The sequence below is a fragment of the Otolemur garnettii genome, unplaced genomic scaffold (assembly GCF_000181295.1).
Source record: "Otolemur garnettii isolate 467f Iridium unplaced genomic scaffold, OtoGar3 scaffold00037, whole genome shotgun sequence".
NCBI lineage: Eukaryota > Metazoa > Chordata > Mammalia > Primates > Galagidae > Otolemur > Otolemur garnettii.
The window spans coordinates 6,939,470-6,961,719 of record NW_003852432.1 but is presented as its reverse complement, the minus strand read 5'-3'; positions in this window follow the sequence as shown (position 1 = coordinate 6,961,719).

The following is a 22,250-nucleotide window of genomic DNA, read 5'->3' as shown; positions in this document are numbered from 1 at the left end:
TGTACAAATTTCCTTGGTGAAAATTTAGTCATGATGCCACAGCTACATGCAAGTAAGGCAGGGGAATGTGGTTGCACTAGATAGCCTTTTGCCTGCTCAAACTTGAGAGTGGGTGTATGCGTGCTTTATTAACAAAAGGAGAAGGGAAAATGGTATGGGGGTCTAGTTGATGATGTCTGTTACAATAGTAGTATGGAATTTAGGATTTAAGAAAAAATATATTCACACACAGACACATCTGTATGTATAATTTGTTAACTCTCTTTCTTTCTACTGACTTGAGCAAAAGGATGTAAATTGCTAATCCTCAGAGATAATTTAACTTTCATGGAAGTAGAAAACAAGGCAATGCTAACAACAGCAACAACAACAAAAAAGAGAAATAAATGACTTTTTCTTCTTCCTGATTTCTGTTTTCCACACATACTCCTCCCTTCAGCACAACACAGAAGCAAAAGTAGGTCAATACAAATGTTTCCATGGTATCTGAATTTTCTCTCAACATTGAGAGAGCTGGTCAAGTTATCACCTACTTGAAGCAAAATCACATCAGTTTTACATTTACTGACATGTTGGAGAAGGAACATATTAGTTAGCTCTTTAATATATGTTTTTTAATATAATTTTTATATACAAAACCCCTTTTGTTGGAACAAGTGAGTATTTTGTTTATGTAGTCTATGTATGTTTTAAAGATAATTCATTTCCCCAGGCTGTCCATTTCTGAGTCACAAAAAAAAATTTCTCTGGCTTCTGCTTTTTTTTCTTTTTTGAATCATCAATCTACCTCAAATTTTCCAGATAATTCTAGGAGTTTCTAAATCATTACCAATGCACCAAGGCCTTTCTTTAATGTAAATTTTTGAAGATTTTAGTCTTAAAGGATTTTTCCTGAATTCCTAGACCAGTCTGCCTGTGGCATCAGCTATTTTCTTCGCTTTGAGGCTAAGGTTTGTGGTGGCAAGTGCATGTTTGATGGACTAGCATTAAGGAGAGACAAATCCGAAGGCTCCGAAGGCTCATTTTCTCTCCTCTCCTAACAGCCTAGCAAAGGGCTGGCTCAGCAGGTCTGAATTAGCTCCACTGATAAACAGGCTGGTACCAGCTCCTGAACTCTAGAGAGAATTTTTCTAACAAGCATTATTCTTGGGTCAGAAAGCTTTTCTCGTTAACACACTGGTTTAGACACGTCCTGCTCCTATAAACATGCAGTACGTTACTGGAGGAGGTTCCTCAAGGAGCCCTTTTCATGGTGTTTCCATTCAAATATGCCTTTCCAATTACAGCTCTGATGGATCAGGGGGTCGTGTATGCTCTGCTACTTTGTTGTCTGTAATTTCCCCCCAATAAGACCTTCTGTTATATTTTTACAAATTGGTACTAGAGAGTGTGTTTTTAAGCCTGTTTGTGTGATAGTCATCAAAACAGCTACTACGCATCCTGATTCCCCAAGTGCTGCTCTCTGGCGGGAAGATCCTTAAAGCACGTCCATGTGGCTGAGGCACAAAGAATATCATTCATGTTTTGGTGACTTGATGTTATTAATGCCTTTTACCTTGAGTGTCCCCTCAGATTGGGAAGGGAAAGAATATTAAGTTTTTATCTGTTGTGCTTTTGCAAAGGCTTCTTACCCAGGAACACCAGAGTAGGTGCTGGGGGAGTAGCCACAGGATAATCTGATTTTCAACCCATGCAGTGCTCAAAATTCATCCCTCCTTTTTGGATCAGTTTTTGAAACAAAGTTGTATTAACTCTCTTTAGCTTAGACTGGCCTTCCAGAAGGATCACATATCACTATGAGGCTGTCCCACCAGACTCCCAGGCCAGGCGTTCCCTAAGTCCTCAGGTCCACAGAATTTCCACCGTGGGCTGAGTGGCTGATCATCCCCATTGTCACCTGAAATATACCACATCTGAGGATGACGTCACCCTCTGTCACGTCCCCACTCTGTCTTACTCCTGAGTTCTCCAGTAAACTAAAGACCAAACCAAAAATCTGGTCAGTTCTTCCTACTCTGTCCTGCTACCAACCCCCATCTAAACTGTTCTAAATATCTCTCAATTCCCTTCATGTAGCTCCAGCCCAATTTCCCGCACTCTGTATTCAGAGGCCCACAGTCGTTCAGGTGGACTACAAAAATCTTCTCAAAGTTCCCCTGCCTTCAGCCTGTCATCCTCCAGTTTATTCCTTGTGGATTAAGCCAAGTTACCTCTAGCACAAATCTGATCATATCAATCACTTGTTTAGAATTCTTCAGGTTTACCTTTACTCTTAAATTAAAGCCCCGAATTGATAAAATAGCATGCAAGATCATGTGTGGTTGGGTTCCTATCTACTTCTCTATTCTCTAACTCAACCTTCTTATCCTTTTTTTTTGTCAATGATATCATTCACCATTGATTTTTCTCTTTCCTTCCTCCCACAACTGCAATTTCTTAGTAAGTCCTTAAATTGTTTCTTTAAAAGTACAGGCAGTCCTTGGGTTATAGAGGACCCATATTATAGTGTTTCGTACTTTTGAACAGGCTCCCAAGGCATGAGGGAAATTTATAATTAAATTGATAATCAAGGAACTAGTTTCTTCTGCACAGTAAACTAACTCGCCTGGTGGAAGTAGTTCATTGCTGCAGCATCTTTATGCTAAGCCACTGGTCTCACAGATAGAGAAGTAGCAGATGGAAACATAAGAACATGAGAAATAGGAAGACCAGAGCCAAAAAGGTTTATGACCGAAGAATTAGCTGAAGCCTCTTGTCTTGGTGAAGCAGGATTTGCCTATCTTGAGGAGCAAGTCCTAACACTGAGCTGTTTGCAAAGGGTTAGGGTGCGCCTAGTGAGAGCATCAGCTGCTACAGGGCCATTTCTGATGAAAAACAGGAAAAGGCTCTGCAAACCACCTTAGATATCCTTTTCAAGTAACATCAGTGCTAAGGTCCCCACACCTTCAGCAACAGAATGAAATCCTGATTTTCCAGCACCCACTTCATCCTCTCCAGCACCATCTCCACCATCATCTTTCCATTAAAATCAGCCTACTTTTCTTGCCTCAAAAATGCCCTTTCCCGTAAGAAGACATTAATGCTATGGGGTGAGTGTTAACCTCTAATATTCTTTTTTGAAATTTCTCCTATCTCCTATCTAAACTTTTTGTATGGGTTTGGTTTTATGTTCTGTTTGTTGGAATTAAAATAAAGAGCACAAGTGTCTATGATTTATTATTAGGGTGCAGTGGTATTATTATACAATGTATTATTATTAACACATGAGCTGTTGTATTATTACTATTATTTGCAGCAGACCATATGGCTAAAGGAAAGGAGAAGGGAGAGTTAAGCTTGGAACACTCTGTAAATATAAGAAACACCTGTGATACAACAGCTTGGTAATATAATACCGTGGTGATAAGGGCATGGTGAAGGGATTTGGCGCTTCTTAACGTGAGAGCTCGCGAGACAAGAACATCAGTGCTTGGCAATCTCTACACCTGTGGTGCAAATAGCCATGGGATCACGGCTATACGTAACTGCAGGAGAGGTTGGTCTGGATTCATTTGTTCATTCTTTCATGGACTCACTGACTCTTTTTTTTAGAGACAGAGTCTCATTTTGTTGCCCTTGGTAGGATACTGTGGTGTCACAACTCAGAGCAACCTACAGCTCCTGGGCTTAGGCAATTCTCCTGCCTCAGCCTCCCCAGCAGCTGGGACCACAGGCACCCACCACAATGGTCAGCCACCTTTTTCTTTGTTGTTGCAGTTTGGCCAGGACCAGGCTCAAACCCGCCACCCTCAGCACATGGGGCCAGCACCCCACTCTGACTTCCTGCTCCCATGGCGTCTGCCCCAGGCCCTTCTAAGAAGACTAATAAGATTTACTCTCCTACTAAGACTGTTTCTCTTCTCTTTCTCCCTTCTGCTAAAGCAAATAGCCCTCAGGCACCTAAGAGTAATTGATTCCAGGCAAGATAGCACAGTAGTCCCAGTCGGATAAGTGGTGATGAGGATGGGATAGGGGAAGCCACTGGCAATTGTTATTATTATTACTACTACCATACTGTTCATCAGGGATTCAAGTTACATAAAAATCCAACCTAAAGATGTTCTCAGGAACATATATCATCTGTAAGCTGGGAACAACCTGTATATCTTAGAATCAGCCCTACTTTTCACACTTACTTCATGCACAGAGTCCTTCCTCTCACCATCTTATCTTGGCATGAGAGTTGTTAGGCTGGGAGCTGGAACCCTACATGAGTATTCCATGCTCATTCCTATCTTAATAAGAATAATCCTCCTAGTTTTTATCTATTCTTAACATCCAAGCTGAAGTTCTGTTACTTTCTTGAACCCAAATCAACCTAATTCATATTATCCTAAACACTCATACACATTTACAAATGTCAGCAGGGCATTTTAACCCCTATGGGCAATGTTTCTTAGCTAATGGCCCTTTAGCATGAAGAATTATGAGGTTAGTCCTTCAGACATGTTTCATTAATAAGATTCTGAGTTGTAAAGCTCCAAGCTTGGGGGAAAGTAAGTTCTCTATCTTTCTCTTTACTTCTTTCTATTAACTCTTTTTTTTTCCTTTCTTTGCCATTCTGACAAATGACTTCTCCTGAAGAGAAGAAAAGTTTCTAGGTACTGCTCAAGTTGTAAAATGGAAATTAAAGACAAATGGGACCAGGAGTTGGCAGTGTGAAAAGGAAAACATTCTATAGTCTCTACGCCCCCATGGAAGGTTTGTTCTCTAGGATTTCCCCTCTGACATAACATTTAGATGATTTATTTTCTTTTGTTGGTATTTATTTATTTATTTATTTATTTTGAGACAGAGTCTCACTATGTTGCCCTTGGTAGAGTGCTCTGGCATCACAGCTGACAGGAACCTCAAACTCTTGGGCTTAAGAGACTTTCCTGCCCCAGCCTCCCAAGTATCTGGGGCTACAAGTGCCCACTACAATGCCTGGCCATATTTTGTTGCAGTTGTTATTATTGTTCAGCTGGCCTGGCCTGGGTTTGAACCCACCAGACTCTGTGGCATGTGGCCAGTGCTGCAACCACTGTGCTACGGGCAATTTATTTCCTTTTGGATTATTTGTATTGTTCTTTATGTTTTTCCAATGCAGTAGGTATGCTAGGCTGGCCTGGGGTGTTCACCTTCTGAAGGAGCATTTTGTGTACACACCAAATGTAGCTATATTTGCATGTGATACTTGAAACTATTGCAGCCACCTAGCTTCCAAAGAGGAATTTTCCTAAGGAACAAAGCCAAGTCTTCGAGGCAGTTGGAATGTGGAGATGGAAAAACCATGGACTGATGAGTGGTTTAATTAGCCGGTCCTAGAGTTGTTCTACTTTGAAACTTCTGGTTATATGAGATTATATATTTCAGCATTACTTAAGCTATTTTCGGTGAGTTTTCTAAAATGCTCAGCCAAAAGCATCTCACTGAAAAAGAGAAAGAGCTCAATCTACTCAATGCAGGGACAGGAAATTGGGTAAATTTAAGGGAGAGGTAAAATTAAACTTTCCTGAGAAGCTATTCTGAGAGAATCTTATCTAGAAATGTGTAAATTCAGATGTATGCAGGGAAAACAAGAAATTGAGGAAATCTATAAGAAAACATTTCCTAAAACAGATAACGTAGTATGTGCAATTAAAATGTGTTGCTAAGATTTCCAACCAGTATAGATTTATACCTTGAGTAGTTTGAGTGTTTTATAAGTCTCACCTGTGTGTTACAGTGGTTATTATTAAGGTATTTTTAAAATGTGAATGTTAGACTTAAAATTGCAAATATCTTAGTAAATGTAAATACAAAACTACAGAGATGGCTCCAAAAATCAATGGCATAAAGCAGGAATCCCTGCGTAACACAGCTACCTGTATTTCACTTCTAATTCTCTCTCACTTATCTCTTTTCTCTGAGGATATTTTCTGTTTTCAGGGAGCTTAGTTGGAGTATCTGGTGAAGTAAATAGTTGTCCCTTAATCTCTTATAGAATAATAATCCTTCTTTAGCTGTCAGGAGGATTCTCTTCCACTGAGCAAGAGCTTTAAGGTGGGAAAGATGGAGAAAATAGCAAGTCAGCAAATTCAGCTCTGCTGAAATGGGAAGTGACAGGTCTGCCAGATCACTGTCCGTTGATTTCTCTTAGGGCCATGAGTGTAGGAGGCACAAAAAGAGTTTGTATTGCTGTTTCTCACCTTGCTCTGGTTATGAGTTAAGGAAATAAAGATTCTAAGAGTGAAGATAACTTTCTCTTCTTCAATAGCCTGGAATAAAGGCTAGAAATAGACGTGTAGTCCAGGATGTGAACACTTTCCCCTCCTTCGATCCCAGGCCTCATCATATTTACTGTTCTCTACTTGCCTCATTCAGTAATTCCTTTAAGAACCGGGATAACTCATTTATGATATTGACTCCTGGACTTTTCTCCTCTGCTCTAGGCAAACATGAACCCCCTGATGGACATTACCCCTATGTGAGCCTCGTGTACTTGCCATGTAGCAGCCCGTATAGCCTGTGGCTAGCAGGAGTGAGTTATAAGAAATACCCGTATAGTTCAATAATGGAACACCTTGGTGGAAAGGGCATGGAGAGGGATTTAGCTCTCCTAACAAGCATGAGAGCACGCGAGATGAGAGCAGTGGTGAATTGACAGTTTCTACACCTGTGGTGTTGAGAGGCACAGAAATCAGCCTTATACTATGCTGGAGGAGAAGGCAGTCGGGAGCATGTGATTCTATCATGGAAACGCTTACTCTGACTGTCTCTTCTCCTGCCTGCAGAACGCCAGCATGGCGTCTCTCTCTTGAAGATTACCAAGCTCTACTAAAAACTGAGATCTTTGTATTCTAAGACTGCTTTACTCTAAGACTGACTCTCTCTCTCCTGTTAAAGTAGATAGCCCTCAGGCACCTAAGAGAAATTGTTTCTGAGCAAGGTAGCTTAGCGGTCCATGTCCAGAACCTAGTTAAGCCAGGCCCAAGACCTGGCCAGTCCTGGGCCCTGACAAAGCCAGATGTGTAAATTGACCTAAACATTTCCCACCCAATCTCTGCTTCAAGCCCACCATTCCTCCTTTAAAGTCCTTCCTTGGTGAAAGTTTTCTGACAACAACAACTGAAAAACCTGGTTGCCATTCTTTCTACTTAGCACCTCCATTTCAATGCTTACAAGCACTTGCTTATTCTACCTCCTAAGCATCTTCCCTACCGTTCTTGACTTCTGTTCTCCAACTGCCAACGCTCCAGTTTAGAGTGTCACCTCTCTAGCTTTTTAGGTAAGTGTATTTGACTAAAGTGGTTTTACTTCTGACACTGTTTTATTTGTTTTCTTTGGGAGTAGACATTGGGTTTAAAAGTAACCAGGAATCTGTGATAAAGGATTATGGCACCGGGGGAAAATTCCATGGGGTGTGGTGATCTGAAAGTTAAAGAAATATTGAACAAATTGGGGGTGTTTCGGAGTTGAAGACCAGCTGCTGTCGAGACCAAGGACCGTATTTCTTAATTAAATTATGTTTTAGATCCATGGGCTGGTTCTTGTCATAAGGTGAGTGGTCAATTAATGTTTCTTGATTAACAAATGGTGAAGAAACTAGGGAAGTCATCACTAGAAGGTCCTTTAAGTAAAACTGAATTCTAGTACTCCAGGCTTGGCTGCTGCACCATTTCTCAATTTATTGCCTCTGAGCTCCACATCTACCTTCTTTGCTCTACTTTGTGACACTAAAACTGCATCTCATGTTTCTCTGCCAGCAAGTCTACTATTATTGTGGTAAATAGAGGGCACTGGAGAGACATTGCAGGAGGAAGGGGCTTCTTGTCCTGGAAATGGATGACTTTGTCCTTCAGAGTGTGGCTGTAAGTGGCCCTTATCTGCCCCCCACAGTGAGCCTTGTCAATACCACAGTGGTGGTTGTCAGGAATGCACCCCAATCAATGGGTTTCCAGAGAGTTTCACAAGCACCCCAGCAAGTTGCAGCTTCTGTTATCATCAGCACCCCAGAGAGGAGATTCCCAGGGAGTTTTTGGTCCTCTCTGCTACCCTCATGTAGCTGCCTGGTGAGTCCTGCTAATGCCCCGCTGGACAGCTTTGTAGTAAGTTTTGCTGGTACTCCAGCTACAGCCCTGCAGGAGCATCTCGGTGAAGTTCTTTGCCATCCAGTGGACACATCTCCACCCTTTCCAATGAGGTCTAAGTCTCAGCCATGAGGAAGGCCCTTTTCCCAGTTGATCCTCCTTTGTACGTCCTGCCTCCATCCTCAAGTGATGGCTGTTCTATCTGCTATTCCTGTAAGCTTTAGATTTTCATTTATCCCTCTAAGGAGTCAATATCCTGTTACTTCTTTATATTACAATATCTTAAAACACAATTAAATTCAAGCAGGGGAGGGAGGAAGAGTTCAGTAAGTTCCCATGTAATGGTACATTGTAGGAGTATGTGGCACCCTCCTGGGCGACTCAATTGCAACTTGGACTTTACCTTACAAACACAAACACTGTAGCCCAGTCATATGTATCCTCATATTAATATGAAAAATTTTAAAAAATCTATTTTCAGATAACTAGCATGCTTTCTCTTTCCTGATACAGCTATTGAGAAAGACTCTCCCATAGAAGAAGGTTACTTATACCCCAGAACCCTGGCTCCTGTCCCCTGCAATATGTCTTCTAGGTGGAGTCTCTTCCTATCACTGCAGTCATCATCATCAAATCAGCCTCAAGGAAACAGAGCTCCATTATTAAAGACTAATTTCAGATTTTGCTGATGGGAGGGACAAGTGTCATTTCATACATTGCCTGACTCATTCAATGATTGCAGAAGAGAGGCGCTGTAACCTATAAATAAATAATTGGAGCTTCATTCCCCCAAACTGGGATGGAGCTAAAATGGAAAGGCATCATTATGTTTCCAATAAAGTTGTTCTCTCCATGCATGGACTGCTTAAACACATGGAAAGGGAGTATGTCGTTATATAAACAAAGTCGTGTTGCAACTTAAGGAGGTTGAAAATTCACACTACTAAAAATCTTGCTGCAGGGATTAAATATAATTTGGTTGATAACAACTGTTGTATGCATTTAATTTAGAAAGTGCTTGCAAGAGACCAACTTTTAAGGCTAAAATAATGGAAATGGACCTTGCTATGCCCTCTGAATCATCTGAAGTAATAATTAGGTCATGCTAATGAGCAAAAAACTCAGGATGGTACCAAAGCAATCAATAGTGCAGTGTGCACTGAATTACTTTATTAATAATCTAAGAGAATTTGTTTTCCATGCAGACAAAATTTAGAAGGGCCATATTTTGGGTTACATTTTCCTGATGGCTTTTAAATTAAGTTTTATAGTGTGTCACAGCTGTCTGCATCCTCACCATTATCATTATCAGCAAACATTTAGCACACACCCGCTGTGTACACAGCCTTGTGGGATTCATTAAGGGGGAAGAGCAGTAATTTCCTGCCCTTGAGACAGTAAAGGGGTAATTATTTATTCTGAGTACTCTAGTTAATTTACCAGTGCACAGGAGGTCTTGGAACTCAAGGCTCTGACATTTCTGCACAATTTCATCATCATTAGAGCAGTAACATCAAAAATTTCTGAATTTGGTCTTTGTTTTAGATGCTAACACATTAGCATATGGTACCAGAGTTAAGTAAAGCATTGATTACAAAGTGAAAAGTCTCCTTTAAAAATACTGATGAATGTCATTTAGTGCTTGCTAATCGATGTAATGATGATCTCGTGCTAAGTCTGTTCTAAGCAATCTGAGGAAACTGGAAAGGACATACAGTTAAGGGTCAGAATCAGGAGGCAAACTTAGGAGCTCTGGCACCAAAGTCCATGTTCTTACCCACTTTGCTATTGGGTTTCACTAAACCCTCCCCCCACGTTTTCTATATAACCCTCCAGAGCTAATCACTACCAGTGTGGGGTGTGCATCCTTCTAGGTTCCATTGCATGTACTGAAATTTATGTGTGTACAAATACATCCATTTTTGAAAGTATATAAAATGGGCACAATATTTAAAAGTAGTTTTTCTTAAAAGCTTACTTGGAGGCTCGGCGCCTGTGGCTCAAGTGGCTAAGGTGCCAGCCACATACACCTAAGGTGATGGGTTTGAATCCAGCCCAGGCCTACCAAACAACAATGACAGCTGCAACCAAAAAATAGCTGGGCATTGTGGCAGGCACCTATCGTCCCAGCTACTTGGGAGGCTGAGGCAGGAGACTTGCTTGAGCCCAGGAGTTGGAGGTTGCTGTGAGCTGTGATACCACAGCACTCTCTACCCAGGGGGATAGCTTGAGGATGTGTCTCAAAAAAATAAAAATACATAAATAAAAACTTATTTGGATATACAGTTACACACCACATAGCAATATTTTGGTCAATAATGAGCCACATGTATAACGGTGGTTTCATAAGATTATAATGAAGATGCCCTACACAGTTTACAATTTTAATACTCTGTACTATATGTTTTTACTGTACCTTTTTATATGTAAATACACAAATACTTACCACTGTGTTGTAATTGCCTACCTTATTCAGTACAGTAACCCGCTGTATGGGTTCGGAGCCTAGGAGAAGTGGGCTATACCATGCCGCCTAGATATGTAGCATCCTATAGCTTCTAGGTTTATGTAAGTACCTCTGTAATGTTTGTACAATGACAAAATCACTCAGTGATGCATTTTTTCAAGATGTACCCCTGTCATTAAATCATGTATGACTTTATTACCATATGTTTGTACCAGGGGTTGTATGTGTATATATAGTGTACTATTCTGTAATTTAGAGGTGTCATTTAGAAATTCTAAAATTAATGAAAATTTTAGAAGTTTCCATTTTTTCTCTCTCACATATGATACTACCTTGAGTATTCTTGTGTACTTCTCTTTGTATGTATGTAGAACTTTGGGGAAAGATACCCAGTAGTGAACTTGTTGGCTGGAAAGGTGTGTATGGTAATGTTTTTAATGCTTATCTTCACCTTTTAAAATGCTGTATTTTGATGACGTACAGTACATATATAATACCATCAGTATGTGTCGTTCAATGTTTACTGAAGAGCTCCATCTCTTACTCACTTTTATGTGTCAGATTTCAAGTGAGAGAGAACAATGATTAATTTTCTTCTTTGTTTAGTACATCTATTATATTAGTGTATTGCAAAATCAACTTCTTAGTAAAGTTTTCTTGATACCGGTAATGATGTGTTATGAAAGCCAAGACCCCTACCTGTCTGTAATCCTTTCTCAGTGCACTTAACAAGATCCTCACTGATACAGAATCTCAGTGAAATTGTAGAATTCTGGAAAGAACCTTTGACTTTCTTTTGTCTAAATTTTCCACATGTTGCCTATAAATGCATTGGTTTTTAGACATATATTTATGGCTGCCATATATGAGCCTTCTTGATTTTAAGTTTAAAAAACGATTGTGTTCATATAAAATTTTCTTTTATAGTACAAATGTTTTATAAGAAAGATAAGTGACAATAAACAGTGAAGGTATTATGGTCTTCATTAGGTTTCTATTGCTAGAGTCACTAGCCCTGGGCCATGGACCAATACTGGTCCGTAGACTGCGAGGAACCAGACCACACAGCAGCAGGTGAGTGGCAGGTGAGGGTGACCAAGTGATGCTTCATCTGTGTTTATAGCTGCTCCCCATCGTTCACATCACTGCCTGAACTCCACCTTCTGTTAGGTAAGTGGGAGATTATATTCTCGTAGGAGCACAAACCCTACTTTAAAATCCATACATGAAGGATCTAGGTTGTGAGCTCCCTATGAGAATCTAATGCCTGATAATCTGAGGTGCAGATGTAATGAACTTGAATCATCCTGAAATCATCCTCCCAGCTCCCCATCTGTAAAAATGTTGTCTTCCATGAAACTGGTCCCTGGTGCTAACTCATTTGAGGACTGCTATTTTATTGGATTTGTAATTCTGCTACATTGATCTCTTTTCTCATTTTCTTCTTCAATCCCCTGCCCCAACCAATACCAACATACCTTCAAGAATAAAAACGTAAAAATGGTGGGATGTTGGTATGAAGGCATCAGTACCACCATATATTTGCAGTTAGATTTTAACCTTCATCGGCTGTTTGTCTTTTGGGTGGGAGGAAGGGCATCAAAACCTCGATATTATTTTCTCATGCAGTTTGTTACATTAGTAATATCTGTCACCTGAAATTTTCTCACATATATATAACTATTTGGAAATGAATTTTAATTCTATGTTATAGCCAGCATCATGATTCATGCTTCTAAATTAAATAATTCCTTTGAAACAGTTATGAATGATGAAGACAGAAAATTAATAGGTTTTTCTGTTATTAGAAAGAATAGGCTGTGTCAAGAAGCAAGCAGATGACAAATGAACAGCACGGATACGGCAAAGCTTCCCTTTTGTTCTGTGTTAAATTGTTATTGTTGCATACATATGCATAGTTTAAAGGTCAAATAATTTACACATTTTATAAGGAAAAAACCAAGAACCACCGCCACCCAAACACTTGTATTTCTTCCTTTACAAAAGCAATTTTTCATCAATTTTAGTATTTAGTTTGATCATAACCTCCATGTCACTAAATAACAAGCATTATTTGTCCTTCATGGTGTTTCAGTTTTAGGCTGTGCTTAGTAACTTCTCATTTGTAGGAAAAAAAGATTTTAACTCTTTCCTTTCTTTACTATTATCTCTTGGTTATAGTCTTTTTACTCTTTTCTCTAATACAATTTCATTTTGATTTTGGGAAAATATATTGTGCTTATAGATGTATGAGGTTATTACATGTAAATTATCCAATTCTCATAGGTTCTAAGTTTGACGGTTGATATCTCTGACATTTCACTTTGACATTTCTTGTTTTATTTTTATCAGTAAGGTACATCCCAATTCTTTTGAATGCACATTTTTGCTTGTGATTATCTCTTAAATTTTTTATAGAAATATCTGTGAAACCATCAATAAGACAAAAATTGATGTCATTTTCAAATATGAGTTCTGTTGTGGGACCAATGCAGCAGAGGTAGATTGAAATATAACAAAATGTTTGGGAAGGATGTTGCAAACTAATGCACCCTCTGTAATGATTTGGGAAGTCTTGTACTGTTGATTTGAATCTTGGAAATGAGCAGCATGGGCAACTTGAGTCCTAGGTGGATCATGATGAGCTGAAAGGTATAGTGGATGCAATTACATCTCAATCTATGTGTGAATTAGCAGCAAGGTTTGACATTGCTATTCCAACAGTATTGGATGATTTGAAACAAATCAGCAAGGTAAGAAATCTGGATTTATGGGTTCTGCATGATTTAAATGAGTGTCAGAAAGGAAATCATCTTAAAGTCAGTCTTTTTTTTGTTGTTATGACATAAAGCTGAATAATTTTCTACACTGTACTGTTATGTATGATGAAAATGGATTCTTTTTGACAATTACAAGCATTCAGCACAAAGGTTGGTAAAGAAAAAGTGCTGAAACACAGTCCAAACCTAGATATTCATCGAAAAAAGCTGCTAGTATCTGTTTGGTGGTCCGTTGCTGGTTATTTACCACTACAACTTCATGAAACCTGGTCATTGGACTACAGCAGATGTCTGCAGCAACCAACTGGATGAAATGATGAAGATGCTTGTGATTAAGCAGCCAAGATTGGTTGATAGAGACAGGCCAATCCTTCTGAAAAACAATGCTCGATCATATGTCACACACACATGCTGCTCAAACTCCAGAAGCTGAATCTAGAAATTCTCTATCATCCACCATATTCATCAGACCTGCGCCAACTGACTAGCACTTCTTCCAGGCTTTGGACTACTTCTTACAAGGAAAAGTATCCAATTCTCAATAAGCTGTGGAAACATCTTTTATGATTTCATCTTCACTTGCTTTCTAGGTTTCTTTGCTATTGGCATAAAGAAGCTACTTAAGCTGGTAAAGCTGTGTTGATGGTTTTCATGTGTACTCTGATTAATTGAACTGCTTCTTGTTTGAGATATACTAAACTTTTGATTTAATCGGACATTTTGTATCTGATGACCTAATATTAACAAAATTTTGCAAATACATTTTATAGTAAATTAGTGTAGAAACTACAGTAATTTTTTGTTTCCCACACACAACTTTTATTCCTTGGTATTTATTATTTAGTCATTTGTATTGCTACTGGTGTTCACTTGGTATTCTAATACTTTCTCTATACTTACCAATAATTCATTGCCAGTTTCATTACTTCTCTACACATTCTGCTGGGTCAGATATTGTCAGTTTTATATTGCTGAAGATGTATTTTCTTATAGCTGGAAGTCTAAAGATTCTATATTTGATAATTAATTTTGATCATTTATTTGCTCATGGTATTTAGATTTGTTTTACTGAAGGTGATGGATATTTACATTTATTTATTACTCAAATAGAGTTTTAAGCATTCTCCACTTAATTAATTTAAATCAGGCTTTTGCTCAGGCTGATTTTGAACTCCTGAGCTCAAGCAATCCACTAGCTTTGGCCTCCCAGACTGCTAGGATTACAGGCATGAGACACTGCACCTGGCCCTGCATTTTCCACTTTTTGAAAATAGTGTCACAAATCCCTGAAACCTTGGAGGATTTAAAGATAAACTATATTTGGGGGAAGGAGTCTCTGCTATATTTCTTTATTCATTTCCTTTGTCTTTCCAAAATTTCATTATTATTCTATATTCTCTTTATATTCACATTTTTCTGAGTTTATATCTCTTAAAAGCCTTTTTATTAGTAGTATTTTAATGGCGCTAGAGAAGAAATACATTTGTATTCAATGATAATTTTTATCTTATAGTCCTTGAGATAGTTTCTCTTAATGAAAGAACTGAAACCAATCTCAGTGATTTGGCCTCTACCATTTTTATTCATATATTTTCAGGTTTAGAACCTGAGAATGGAATGAAGATCAAGGAATATAGTAGAGCTACTCCTATGAACAGTGTTCTGCCAGGATTTGTGCCCATTCTTTGTCTTCTCATCAGCCTCTAAGGAACCATGAAAAAAATTGGGTTTGTCACGTTGAGGAGGGGCAACCAAAGAAACAGGTAAAACGCATCTTGTCACGTCTGAACTCCTCTGACCTTTTAAAATATCACATTATTGTTCTAACCATATTATAAAGGGAATTAATCTCTTACCATGTCTGTGTTTAGTTAAATGAGAACTTCTCTAATATTAGGAACTTTCTCTTCCAATTTTTGTAATCTCCTAGACTTCCCACACTGTTTGGCCAGAGGTTGGAACACATTGAATAATGTTGAATGAAAAAGACTGAACAACAATCGTCTCTGCAGTATCACTTGCAGGGCTGTACAAAAGCATCATTTTTTAGGAAGTTGCTTAGTGGCAATTGATTTTGACAGTGTCAACATATGCTGAAGTGCATGGATTTCATGTTAGCCAACTCATTCACTTCAAACTATTTAAAATTGATATGACTCACCATATGGCCAATTCAGATGTGACAATCACGATTTATTTTATGAACAGTAAAATGAACAGATTAAATGATTCACTTTGGCATCTAGGTGAAATATATTTATTTGAGGAAGTAGTGAATGGGGAAAAAAATCTCTGAATATACCCTGAAAGATCTGGTCAGATTGTTTTATTTTTGAAAGAAAGGAGTGACTCCTTGAAGAGAAGATCTGAAAATGGATAGTAGAGAGAGAAAAAGGTAAAAGAAAAAATTCTAAAGATATTCTCAGAGTGACAATGTACTTTTTTGAAAAATGGGGAAACAATTTCTGTTTCAAAAAAGTCCAGACTTCTTTCCCCGATTCTTTCCTTTTCATGTGCTCACAGAGATTTTAAAAGCAAACAATATCTAAAACTTGGAATGATACAAAGGGTGAGTCTTGAGAAAACTCCCAAGAAAAGGCATTTCCCCCAGGTAGCTAGAACAAACACTGTGTTTGAACTGAGAGCTCTGATTTCTCAGCACAACAACAAAGGTGGCCCAGACATCTGGTGAATTTTGGGAGAGAGGGAGGTTGGTGTTACGAAGTCAATACTAACTATTGTGTTTCCTCACAAAAAGTTTAGTATTTTCCAATAATACAAGAAAACCAGACAATTAGCATATGAACATAGGAATATATGAAATAAATTTAAATAAGTGTTAAGGGGGAAAGATGATTTGGGTATTTTCTCCATGTCTTCTGTAAGAGCATCCTTCCGGAAGAGCTCCTTAGGAAATTATGGAGGGAGAACGTGGCAACTTATTTTCCTTTTTCTTCTGTTTTTAACTTTTAACTGTCTTATTGATGTATACTTTATATATCAAATAATTCTCCCATTATCAATGTATAATTTGCTGATTTTAGTAAAGTTATACACATGTACTTGTGCAGCCTTCACCACAATCCAGTTTTAAAACACTTCCGTGACCACTTTAAAAATCCCTTGTGTTTGTTTATAATCAGTTACAACTTTCAGTCTCAGGAAAATAGTGATTGATTTTCTTTTTATGCAGATTCGACTTTTCTAGAAGTTTTATATGAACAGTATCATACATAACAATTTTTGAGATTCATTCATGTGATTATATAATGAATTTAATCCTTTTCATTGGTATTATCCCATTTTGTACTTATTTATGCTGCATTGTGCTTATTCATTCACAAATTAATGAACGTTTGGATTTCCCCCCAATTTTTGGCTATCATGAATAGTACAGTTCCAGACATTTGCAAATAGGTCTTCCTGTGGACATTTGTTTTTATTTCTCTTGGGTGGATACCTTAAAGTGAAATTACTGGTTTGTAAGTATAAGTTTTTCAAAATGACTGTACCCTTTTTGCCTTCCTTTGAGAAACAGAAGAGAGATCTTGTTGGGTTTTTTGTTTGTTTGTTTGGGGGGTTTGGTGCATCTGTGTTAGATTCCTCTTCCTACTGTTAACAAATTACAATCGATTTATTGGTTAAAAATTATACAAATACATTGTCTGACAGTTCTGGAGGTCAGAAGTTGAAATGGTTCTCTTGAGGGTAAGGACAGGGTGTCAGCAAAGCTGCCTTCCTTCTGCAGGCTCTATGGGCAAATGTGTTCCTTGCCTTTTCCAGCTTTTAGAGGCTGCCAGCATACCTTGGCTCCTGGACTCATCTCATTGCAACATCCACTTCTATCCTCACATCTCCCTGACTAACACTCCTGCCTCCCTCTTATAAATCTTTTGTGATTTAACCCAAGAAAAACCTTCCCATTTTAAGATCCTTAACTTCATCAAATCTACAAAGTTTCTTTTTCCGGGTGAGGTAACATACATATGGTTTCTGAGGAATAGACATGAACATAGGAATAGGTGTTCATTATTCTGACTACCCACCCTTGCCAATATTGGTTGTTGTTTTTTGTTGTTGTTGTTATATCCATTTTCTGACTTCACTGTGGTTTCACTTTTCATTTTTATAACAACTAATGATGTTGAACATATTTTTATGTACTTATTAGCTTTTTGTATCTCTTCTTTGGAAAAAGGTTATCAAAATATCTTGTCAATTTTCATTTTTTACATGTTAGCCACCAATTCTTGATCAAATATGATTTTCAAATGTCTTCTCCTATTACTTTGCTTGCATTTTTATTCTATTAATATAGTCTTTAGAATAGCAAATATGTATTTTTACTTTTGGTAAATTCTAATCAATCACTTGTCTACTATAAAGCATGCTTTTAGTGTCCTATGGGAAAGTTTTTGACTAACCCGGTATCTAATGTTTTTCTCCATTGTTTCCTTCTCGAATTTTTATTCTAGTTTTAATACTTATGTCTACAATGCATTTTGAGTAAATTTTTATGTGGTGCTTGTAAAGGTAGTAAGTTCATATTTCAACATAAATACATAATTGTTCCAGAACTTTTGGTTGAAAAAATAATTATTTCCCCCATTGACTCACTTAGCCTCTGTGTAAAAACTCTACTCTGTTAATGATCTGTATACCTATCCTTGTGAAAAAATACAATGTCTTGATTATTATAGCTTTAAATTAAGTTTTAAAATTGGCTCGGCTCCTGTGGCTCAAGTGGCTAAAGCGCCAGCCACATACACCTAAGGTGGCGGGTTCAAATCCAGCCTGGGGGCACCAAAAATAACAATGACAGCTGCAACCCCAAAACAGCCTGGTGTTGTGGCGGGTGCCTATGGTCCCAGATACTTGGGAGGCTGAGGCAGGAGACTCACTTAAGCCCAGGAGTTGAAGATTGCTGTGAGCTGTGATGCCACAGCCCTCTACCCAGGGGGATAGCTTGGGGCTCTGTCTCAAAAAAAAAATAAAATAAAATAAAATCAAGTATTGTACATTCTTTATGATCTGCATTTTCAAAAATTACTTTGTCTGTTTTTACTTCTTTGAATATCCACATAAACTTTATGACTAGCTTGTTGATATAGCAAGAAAAAAAATGATGGGACTTGGATAAAGATTTCATTGACTCTATAGATCTATTTGGGGGAAAATTATCATCTTTCCATTATTGAGGTTCCAGTCCATGAATATGATAAATCTCTGCATTTATTTAATTTTTCTTAAAATTTTCCCCCAAATATTTTTACTTTCAATTGATAGGTCTTTGATGCTTTTGTTAAATTTAATTCTAAGTATTTTATACCATTTGATGCTAATGTAAATGGAAACATTTTCTTAATTTCATTTTTTCATTGTTACTAGCATTTATACAAAATCTATTTGTGCATATTAATCTTGTGTCCTGTGATTTTAATAAACTGACTTATTGGTTCTAATATTTTTGGAATATAGATTTGTTGGGATATTTTTAAAGATCATGTCATCTGTGAATAAAGATAGTTTGGATTTCTTTTTCTTACCTTGTTTCGCTTCCTAGAATCCAATCTGCAGTACTATTAGAGGTGACACAGACGTTCTTCTATTATTCCCAATCTTAGAATATATTTAGTTTTTCACCATTATGGATGAGGTTGGCTTAGTTTTTTATGGTTTTTCTGTTTTGTTTTGTTTGCAGATCTCTTTTTGTTAAGGAAGCTTCCTTTAAAATTTATTGAGTGTTATTTTAATCATTAATTTGTTGCTGGATTTTGTCAAATGGTTTTTCTTGAAGGTATCCTGATGACATGTGTATCTGGGTGGGTTGGTCTTTTGTTCTATTAATACTGTGCATTATATTAATTTACTTTTCAGTGTTACACCAGTATCACTTTTCATTTTAACCAGTATCTTGATTTTCTGGGATCCAGGGATAAAAATCGCTTGCTCATGGTATATAATCTTTTTTACATGTTCCTAGATTCAGTTTGATAATATGTCTTAAAGGATTTTAGCATTTATCTTCATGAGGGATATTGGAATGTAGTTTTCCTGAGTCGTCTTTGTTATCAGGGTAATATTAGCCTCATAAAACAAGATAGAAAATGTTTCCCACTACTCTTATTTCTGAAAAAGTCTGTAATATTAGTATTATTCCTTCTTCAGCAATGAAGAAACTCTATGTCTTTATGTGACCTACATTTATTCATTTTTTTATATTTCTGTTTGAAAAATTTTGGTAATTTTTGTCTCTCTAGGAATTTGTTTATTATACCTAATTTGTCTAATTTGTTGGTATATAATTGTTTCTGATATTCCCTTAATGTTGTGTAGTATCTGTACTGGTTTTCTTTTTTCTATTTCTGATTTTTATAACTTATGTCTTCTGCTTTTCTTCATCCATCTAACTAAAAGTTTATTAATTTTTTTCAGACAATCATCATTTGGTATTCTTTATTATTTTTCTCCTTTCTTCTTTATATTTTCACTTTGAATTTTATTATATAGTTCTTTTCCTTTACTTTGAATTTGTTTGCTCTTTTTCCTAGCTTCTCGGGGTGAAAGCCTGGGGCTGCCATTTCAAATAGGCATGTGTGATTTATGGAATACCATATATTTATGAGCATCTGTTCCCTTTTCTTCAGTTTTTTCTAACTCCCTTTTTAATTGGATAATTTCTATTTATCTCTTCTGTCTCAGATTTGCTACTGAACTCATATTGTGAATCTTTCATTATATTTATTATACTTTTAAGCTCTAAAGTTAAGTTTGTTTTTTTCATACTTATTGAGACTCTCTATATCTCAATAAAGAAATACTCTACTCTTTCTTGACACATAATGTCTCTATTAGTTATTGTCATTAAATTTTCTTTTCATTTTTCTGAACATGTTGCCTTTATTCTTAGCACACATTTCTAATGGAGAGGCCACTTTGAATTTTCCTACTCTTTTTACTTGATGCTGTACCAACTTTTCAAAAATAAGTCTCAATTTGTTGTCTTCCTTTGGTTAATTTCAAGACCATTAAGCAGTTTTTCTTGTTAGTTTTTTCTAGTTTTATTCTTAGTTTTTCTTGAGAGTATTTGCTGACCTTTTTATGCCACAGTAAGAGAAGTTCTTTTATGTTTCTTCTTGGTTAATGTAACCCGTGGCTTAGTCTACATTTGATTTGACTCTTTTCTGGTAAAACTGGGCACTTGATCTTATAAGCTCTAGAGAAAAAGAATGTCCTTCCCTATAGTCTTGACTTACCAAATTGTGGCATTGACTAGAAATTTAAAATATTTAGCCATATTAGTCCTTTAACACTTTATCTATAATATTGGCTGAGACCTTTCATTTGCACCTAAGCGACTGTATTTTTATAAAAAGAACTAAGAGTTATTTATCCAACTGTGTCTTGGTAGTACTGTGAATACTGAGTGATAAATGACTGGAAGTGGCATTGCCAAATATAAACCTTTAGGAGAAGCATGCAGTGACTTCTGAAACAGTGCTTACACATGAAGTGCATTCATTTCCTCTTCCTCTGCAAAGTGTTTAATCAAATAAGTCATTTTTTTCTGGAATTATATATAATACAGGGTATGTTTTAATTATATATTTCAAGTTTTCTGACCACCAGTGGAGGAGATAAACTTTTTGGAAATAGGAGAAAGAGAGAAAACAGAAATATAATGGAGGTGATTATCATCAGCATGGCATATTTAGGAACCCATTGCAAAGTCTATTTCATTACTGTGCCATGGATCATTGTCCTCATAAAAAACGGTGATAGATACATTTAATAAATTCTTTGAAATAGGAGGATACTGTATTGTCATCCATCATCCCCAGTGGGCTCTCCAGAATCCTTTGGACTATAAGTATAACAAATTACTTTTCCCTCAAATAATGTAGACTCTTATTTTAAAATGTGCGTGTCTGTATCTCTTTTTTATATTGTAAAATAACTTTCTGAAGAATAGGAACCAATGCTGTCAACTCTACTTTTCAAAAGCATCTAACACAGTGCCATATAAAACTGAATGCTTTATTCTTTTCTGATAATGATAAATTTAACAATGCCTTCTTATCGAAACTCAAGTATATATAGAAATGAGGTAATTTATCAGCAGCAGTGCCATTATGGAGCACACAAAGAATTCTGGGCAAGAGAAAAATTAGGAATTGTTTCTAATGGGCAAATAGGAGATGATTATGTCTGAGACATAAAAGATGTGGGTACTAACTCAGGAATATAAATGTATAAATGTATACTCAGAAGCTGGTATTTTTTTAGTCCAATATATGGGTGTGAGAGAGATATAGGAAAATAAAATAAAATTGGGATACAATCCATGAAAAAATATGATGCTATACAAGGCAAAACTGAAGCCAGGATTTAGAGTGCCTGTTCATATACTATACTGGTGGACTTTCACTAAGCGAAAAGCTGTAAGTGGACATACAGGCAATGGATGGTTTGGAAGATCTGACAACATGTGCCCGAGTTATTGGGGAACTGAGACGGGCCCCGTAAAACCAGCCAGTCTAGGTATTTTTTTACTTATGAGATTGAGAAATTGTGTAACAGGAGGAGGGAAGCTACTTCAATTCTCAGAATGCTTTTGTGGATAATTGACAGTTATTATTTTAGTGTGCAAATGGCCTGACAAGAAATAAGAAACTTCCATACCCCGGATAACATGCTCAAGTAGAGAAAGAGATGAACTTGCCAAAGAGTTCAATCAACAACTCATTATTAAACAATATGTCCCATTGAACTGATAGTTATTCCAAAAACAATGTTTATAATCATAAAATAGGATAGTTTACAAATAAGGAAGTCAATTGAAGAAAATAGCAGACTAAAAGGTCATATTTTATATCAAATATCAATTTTGTATGGCCTCTTTTTTTTTTTTTT